Raw genomic sequence first — 8,597 nt, 5'->3', positions numbered from 1 at the left:
CTGAGCTCTCATGTACTTTTAAAAGCTAAATGGTATATTACTTTCATAATTGTCCCACATTTCACAAGGAAGTTTTAAAATGATAGCAACACAGTAAACTAGCTTCGCAAATAATTTTGATATTGCCTGATGAGATCTATCATCGTCGCAGATAACTTGGTGCTCAGAATGATAAAGTGGATAAAAAAGAAAAAGAAAGGGCATTCACAGTTAACTACTGTCTTTCTCCATTAACATCCATCCATTCATTCATAAAACAAATATCCATTGATGATTGGCCATTGAGAAGTACTATCTAATAAGGATTCTCTGTAGGAATTAAATTTGAACTGATGTGATGAAGAAGTTTGATTCATTTCAAAAATTAAATTGAGATGGAATAAAAAACAAATTGTAGAAAAGAGAATGGAAGTATCTTAGAATCATGCACATTTTGAGGTTAAATGTTTGATTAAAAAATGATGATTTTATGCCTTATTTCAGTTGGAAAAATTTAGCACTTACTAATTTTTTGTTAATGATAGACTCCATGAGAGCTTTAAGATTCTGTGGGTTTCACTGCTTCAGATACTTAGTAGTACTGAATTTGGTTTGGATCCATCTTTTGTGGTTTCTGTTTAGAATTGCTAATTTTTATTAGTATGGTTTTTAAGCATCAAAGTATCTGATACCATTCTTCTATGAAGCACCTGCCTTGATTATCTGATTAGTGGTAAATTCTGGTTATCCTTATCTGTGCATTTCTGAATATAGTTTTATGCATTTCTTTTTCCTAATGTGTCTTTATTCTGTGCCACTGTCAATAAATTATAATTTATACAGGAAGTGAATTTTCTCTCTTTTTTATAATTTTTATTTTCTTATATTAATCACAGGTTATTTACTTCGCATCCCAGCAGTAGCCCTTTCCCTCATTCTCTCCCAATCCCACCTTCCCTCCCTTATCTTCTTCCAGCCCCAAGTCCAGTAATAGGGGAGGTCCTACTCCCCTTCCATCTGACCATACCTTATCAGGTTATCTTCAGGACTGACTTCAATGTCCTCATTTGTGGCCTAGGAAGGCTGCTCCTCCCTCAGGGGGGTGTCAAGGAGCTAGCCACTGAGTTCATGTCAGAAATAGTCCCTGTTCCCCTTACTAGGGTACCCACTTGGATAATGAGCTACCATGGGCTACATCTGAGTAAGGGTTCTAGGATATATCCATACATGGTCCTGGGTTGGAGAAACAGTCTCAGAAAAGATCCATGTGCCTAGATATATTTGGTCCTTGTGGCGCTCCTGTCCTCTCCAGGTATATTAACTCCCCCTTCTTTCCTGTTGTTCTCTCCTACTTCCAATGTCCATCCCATTTGTCTTTCTAAGTAAGAATTGATCATCTTATACCGGGTCCTCTTTCTTGTTTATCTTCTTTAGGTATACAGATATTAGTATGTTTATCCTCCCTTATAGGTCTAGTACCCACTTATAAGTGAGCATACACCGTGTGTGTCTTTCTGCTTCTCGGATAACACACACAGGATGATCTTTTCTATATCCCACCAATTGCCTGTAAATTTCATGATTTCCTTGTTTTTAACTGCTGAGTAGTATTCCATTATGTAAAAGTACCACAAATTCTGTATCCATTCCTCTGTTGATGGACATCTGGGTTGTTTCCAGGCCATTCTGCCAAAAGCAATGTACAGATTCAATGCAATTCCCATCAAAATACCAACACAATTCTTTACAGACCTTGAAAGAACAATTATCAAATTCATATGAAGAAACAAAAAACCCAGAATTTCTAAAATTATTCTGTACAACAAATCATCTGGAGGTATCTCCATCCCTGATCTCAAGTTGTACTGCAGAGAAACAGTAATAAAAACAGCACGGTATTGGCATAAAAGCAGAAAGGTGGATCAATGGAACCGAATAGAAGACCCAGAAATAAACCCATACACCTATGGGTACTTGATTTTTGACAAAGAAGCCAAAACCATTCAATGGAAAATAGACAGCATCTTCAACAAATGGTGCTGGTCCTACTGGATGTCTACATGCAGAAAAATGAAAATAGATCCATATTTATCACCCTGCACAAAACTAAAGTCCAAGTGGATCAAAGAGCTCAACATAAAAGCAGACACACTAAATTGGTTAGAAGAAAAAGTGAGGAAGAGTATAGAACTCATTGGCACAGGAGACAACTTCTTGAACAGAATACCAACAGCACAGACTCTAAGAACAACAATCAATAAATGGGACCTCAAGAAACTGAAAAGCTTCTGTAAAGCAAAGGACACTGCCGTCATTACAAAATGACAGCCTACTGACTGGGAAAGGATCTTCACCAACCCTATATCTGACAGAGAGCTGATATCCAGAATATATAAAGAACTAAAGAAGTTTAAAAAGCAATAAATCAAGAATTCCAATTAAAAAACGAGGTACTGAGCTAAACAGAGAATTCTCTGTAGAGGAATATAAAATGGCAGAGAAACACTTAAAAAGATGCTCAACATCCTTAGCCATCAGAAAGATGCAAATCAAAACGACCCTGAGATTTCACTTTATACCCATCAGAATGGCTAAGATCAAAAACTCAAGTGACAACACATGCTGGAGAGGTTGTGGAGCAAGAGGAACTCTCCTCCATTGCTGGTGGGAATGTAAACTTCTACAACCACTTTGGAAATCAATCTGACGCTTTCTCAGACAATTAAGAATAGTGTTTCTTCAAGATCCAGCTATTACACTCATAAGCATATATCCAAAAATGTTCAAGTACACAAGGACATTTGCTCAACCATGTTTGTAGCAGCTTTATTCGTAATAGTGAATTTTCTCTTTAACTCTGTATCTCAGTCTGCTTTCCATTTGCTGACAAAGTATTTACCCAGGCTAGGGATTAGTTAAAACTCCCCAAAGTCATGAAAACTGAGAGTACCAGTGAAGGCCTGAGAGGTATGCTGGGTTAAGTCTTAGGCAGGAAGTTTGAATGCTTAGTCTATGTGTTAACGTGATCTCTGTAAGCACCATCCAAAAGATGCTCCAAGTTTGTTTGCACCAATAATTGTACCAAGAATATGCAGGAATTGGGGAAGCAACTTAAAAATGACAGAGAAAAAATATTTTATATTAAAATATTAATACTTAAATATTTCCATAGAACAAACAGGAATTATTGAACAGAATGAGAAATTCAAAAAATTCTAATAAATTAAATGGAAGTGCTGTGAATGAATGGAGACACATCCCATGATTTAATTTTATAAACATGTCAACTTTTACTTAATTATTTTGAAATATTTGAAATATTTCAGTTACACTACTGAAAGTTGATAATTTAAAATATGAGTGAATAAAGAGGTGTAAATAGCAAAATAAAAATTAGAGTGTTTATTAGATGCTGATGAAAAACTGGTTGAACAGCATTCCTGCTTTTTCATTATTGTAGAACTAAACTTTAAATTAAGTAGTCAGGAAGATAAAATGGTAGTAGACTATGAAATTGCAAGAACAGTATCAGATAATGGATTTGTAGTAATTTTACATTTTCCTTCCTTTTTATTTTGTGCTGTTTTGTTTCATCTTCCTCATTTCTAGCAGGTGAGTTTTGGACCATCAGAAACAGAACATATAGAACAGCCAATGCATGGAAATGTACAAATATTACGTATTAATCAAAATGTACAAAATGGTAATTATCTAGTTTTATGTTAGTTTGCCTCCATTTCTGATGGATTGGATAGGAATGATAAGGTGACCTTAAAGCCACAGGCAGTATATTTATCCATGCATACATAGTCATCTATTCTTACTGTTTTAGGAATTATATTTTAAACCATTGCAAGGCTTTTTATTATGCAAGTAGGTTGAATATTTTAAATAATGTAAATTAACCTATAAAGCTCACGTACATTTGGGTATAAAATTCAATGACTTAGAGAAAAATTTTCTGTGTCCATATGTAGATGAGTCAGTCTTTGCTCTGACAGAGATGTCCCCTCTCCAGTTGTATCCTATACCACAAAATTTTCCCAGTGCCCTAACACTCACTGCAGTCTACAGAGAAAAAGCATGAACAAAATGAAAGAAAACCTCTTCCCTGGGACAGACCTGGCACTGTGTCCTCATTGGTGAGTATACTTTGGGCAAGTTGTTTTACAAACAATTCATAATTATATTTACAAACTACAAATATGCTATTTTTTTTTTCAGAAATGAAAAGCTTCCTAGGTGTTCATTTGCTCCTAGGAATCTGTTTTTTTTTGCCTAATCTTTACATGTAGCAAAGCTGTGACGCTTACTCTCAAGCTACCTTTAGTGTCTTCTTAACTCCCTGGAAATTTTTCTCTGTTTTTTTTCTCTCTCTCTCTCTCTTTTCATCACAGACAGAGCTCAGAGTACAGACTACTGGAAGTCAGAATCTGATTGAAAGGCTGTTGTCACCGGCTAGTCCACAGAGATGCTGAGTGAAGACCTTGCCAGTGGAGATCAACCCCGGCCAATATTGAAGCTGCATCGCAGATGCAATGGTTGCTCACTTGCAGTTTTCAGGAGCTTGGAGCGCTGAATACCCAATCAGCAGGCTAGGGGCTGTTTATAGTTCTGTAGGAGGCAGGTCTGACTTTAGGAAAGCGCTAGAGCGGGAGTAGGAGTTTAACAAATGATCTATGTGGAACTTCCTGTACCCTGTGCCAGTCATAAAAACCTCCGTAGGTTTCAGGTTCTACAAACCAAATTAAAAGGCTGAGCAAGATGGGCTTAAAGTTACCACTGTACACTCAGGTTATAATTTTAAATTCAAAAGAAAAATTCCACTAACTTGTTTATACAAAAAGTTTTTGTTCAAGATCTCTGTCAGAGTTTAGACTTGCTAGAAAAAAAAAATGGAAAAGAAATACCATGACCTACAGCAGTGGTTGCTAAGGAGACCAGCTGCACAGTGCTTTGGGTTATTAATCAGTAATATCTTCCCAAGGAATGAGCCATGGTGGCAGAAAAAGCACCACTGGACCAAAATTTATTTCAATTAAACTGTATATATAATGGTGTCTGATTAAAATTCACATCTCTATAGGGTTATAAATCTTGTGTTGGCTATTAACCATTCACTATATAGATTTTTCAATAATGGGACAAGCTGGGTGTGTTTTGAAACAGAGGGAATGAAGAAAAGAAAACCTAGAATATGCTGAGCTACCTTCCTTGAAAAAGAAATCAGTGCAGGATCTCAGGATGGAAAATGGACAAAAGGAAAGTTCAAGAAAAACCCGTGAGTATCCAGAGAAACGGTCCCCATGAGGGCGAGGACAGAGGCACTACAAAGCCAGAGGTAGGAAAATGTTCAGAGCACCTTATCTCAGACTGATGGTCATGTTTTTGAAGTAAAGTGAGAAAGTGAATAGAACAGCGAAGTTCGGTGTCTACAAACATCTGGAAGTCTTTCCATCTAACTCAAGGTTATGCAAAGCCTATTCTAGCTCTACTCTGAATCTTAAGTTATTAAAGTGAAAGTCAACAAGTTTTTTTTTTTTTTTAATAAGGACGACGTTGCATGTGTATGGTTGTTCCATAAAGAATCATTATATTTTAGCATTATCATTCCTAAAAGAGATTTATTTTTAATTTTGAAACAGAAAATGTAAACACAAATGAGCTTTACCTAGTCCTGCCAGTCAAACTTTAAGGTGTGGTTTATTTTATTATGTTTTGACTTTACAAGTTTTTATGAAGTTTATTATACAAATACAGGCAATTTAGGCACAGTTTCATATTTCTGAAACTAACAGAGCATATAGAGCTGCAAGGGTTTTAATTTTAGTGGGGGGAGCAGAAATTTGAACAAGTCCACTGCCTTACTGGAAGCTTTGAATTGTCTTTGCATGATTAAAGCAAACTGGATTTTTAAAATGAAATAATCTAAGAATGAAATGATCCACATATATTGTATCTTACAGCATGTCTGAGTCACTCCAGAGAATCACAGAGTGCTCTACAACCTAATGATTTTTTAATATAAAAGTAAATGTGAGTTGAGAGACACTCCACTTTTCCTATCACTGCTTTATGAACTATGAAGACCTGGAATTGATAGCTTTCCCATGAGAAAAATATGCATGGTATCTAACATTGTAAACAAGAAAGGAAGATATTATATAGGAAGAAGTTTATATAATCTGGTATGGAAAATAATATGGAGAGTCCTCAAAAAAATTAAGCTAGAATTACTACATGATCTAGCTGTTATATTTTGAGTATTTTTTTCTCAACAGAAGTCAGCATCTCAGAACCTTACTAAACATCTATGCTCATTTTAACATGTTCACTGATAGCCAAAACTTCAAACTAAATCAAATACTCATTGATGAGAGAATGAATATTTATAAAGTGAACTATTATTCCAGTTTTTGAAGGAAGGAGAGTCTATGACTTGTGGCAACATGGACATATATTGACAGATAAGTGAAGTACGTCAGAGCCCAAAAGGCCAGTATTACAGGATTCCTCTAATGTGGGTCACCTGGAAAAGGCAGACTCAGAAGGAGAATTTAGAATGGTGATTGCTTAGGGTAGTAGAAAGAAAATATAGGGGATATGGAGCTCAATAGAGATAAAATTTAGTTGTACAAGGTAACCATATTCTAGAGAGCTCATGAATTTTTGTTCACAAAACCAAAGTGTACTCTTACAAATTTGGTAAAATTTCCTATAGGTTTTCTTACTGCAGTCAGAATTAATGTAAGTAGCAGCAACAACAAAACCAACAAGAAAGAAAGAAAGGATGAAAAAAAGAAAAAGAAAGATAGAAAGGAAGGAAGGAAGGAAGAAAGAAAGAAAGAAAGAAAGAAAGAAAGAAAGAAAGAAAGAAAGAAAGAAAAAGAGAGAAAAGAAGGAAGGAAGGAAGATGACTTAGTTTGATAAAAGACTGGAAGTCTTGTTAAAGTCTTGAGTAGAAATGGAACCCAAGGAAGGTAGGCAGATGTGTGTGGTTTCACAGCATGAGAGTGAGCATCAGAAGATGATTTCTGTCTGCACAAGTCACAGACTCTTCCTCAGGAAGAAGGACTGTGTTTAGCAGATGAGGGACAGAGGAAGAGCATGTCATCAGAGGGTATGTTTGAGACCACACAGCTGAAGAGAAAGGTCTTAATAGTAGTTTTAAGTAGCTACACAGGGGTGTAGGGAACAATATTTTGAAGAAGCCCTATCTAAAACAGAATTTTTAATAGTTTTCTTATCAATTAGATGCTACTTGGTAATGCCTACACTGAAAAATTACATCATCCTAAAATTCTAAGTATCCTGAACAATTTAGTAAACTCTCTCTTTCCTAAAGTTGGCAAAAATTAAGCTTTTATTCTTACTGACAGACTTCACACTCTTAAGAAGATTCACCATGAACACAAAAGCCAGTCTAGTGAAGTTTTAGGTAGCCAGTAACTTCATCAACTAGTTAATAGTCCTGGTTCAATTTCCATGGCAGTTCGAGAGCCTGGTTCAATCTGAGTAGGTCCAACTTCCTGGATTAAATTTAGAGTCAGTCCCAACATGATTGCATGCCTCAGTAATTCAATGAGGGTGTCTTCATGCATGCTTCTGACCACTACTTTGGGCTGGCCAAAGTACCTCCACTCTGAGCATTTAAGGTTTCTTCTCTGAATCTGCATATAGGCAGAAACAGCAGCATGAGGACACTGGGCAGCAACCTCCCCATTCCCCAGAACCACAAGAATCATTGTGTACTCCCATATTCTCACTAGGTGCTTGACTCAGTTCCTAGTTCTGGGTCTGTATTTGCCTCATTCATTTCAGTTATACGGGAACATCTCAAGGTGGCCCCAGAGAGCAAAGCCCAGGTACATGACACAACTCCAGCAGGCAAGCTGAGCATAGCAAGGTGAAGCAAACGCTCCATAACCAAGGAGTTGGCGAGCACTCTTCCCTAAACTTGTGGTTCTTGACTCCTGAACAAGGAACACACTTCATGTGCTGATGGAATAAACTCCTGTTTCCTCCTAAACAATGTATTGTAAACAATTCTTTTATACAGCTGTCTTTAGTTAGAGGGAATTTGGACAGTGTCTATTGTTTGTTTTAATCACAGAGTCATAGACTCAGTGTTTACTCAGTTTTTCTCCCCTTTTCTTGGTAGTATTGGTTGTCTCTGAAATGAATCCAAGAGAAATGGGAAAGTTGCACAATGACGTAAATAAAGTCTCTAAAGAACATGTTTCCTTGGGGAAAACATGAGAATAAAAGCCTATGTGCCATGTTATATTTGATTTAGAATTTAACTTGTCACTTTGTTATTGGCTACCATTAAGTAGTGTTGTTTCCATACTCTTTAAAAGACAATGCATAGTGTGCTTTAGCGTGAGGCAAGTCAGCCAATTACCATTAGCAGGGTAGTTTGGGAGAAAGACTATGGTCTCCAAACTCTAATCTGCAACTTGTATTGAAAACACTAACACTTTTCTAGTTTTGCTGTCATTATTTATGTAAATAATGGGAGGCCCACTTCAGTTACAAATCTTCCCTCCTTGCTTGCACTTTTCTCCACGTGACTCATGGGGAAGCTGATATGGACTCATAAGTTCCCTATACAATCC

The 8,597-nt window shown here is 36.5% G+C and overlaps 1 pseudogene; it reads right to left on the bottom strand.

Moving 5' to 3' along the window:
- Nucleotides 1–7,402: 7,402 nt before the first annotated feature.
- Nucleotides 7,403–8,597, bottom strand: part of LOC129677521 (peptidyl-tRNA hydrolase 2, mitochondrial-like) — a 58,390-nt pseudogene continuing 57,195 nt past the window's right edge.

Source organism: Psammomys obesus, unplaced genomic scaffold, assembly GCF_907164565.1.
Source record: "Psammomys obesus unplaced genomic scaffold, mPsaObe1.curated_primary_1811, whole genome shotgun sequence".
NCBI classification, from domain to species: Eukaryota; Metazoa; Chordata; class Mammalia; order Rodentia; family Muridae; genus Psammomys; species Psammomys obesus.
This window is presented reverse-complemented; position numbering and strand designations above follow the sequence as displayed.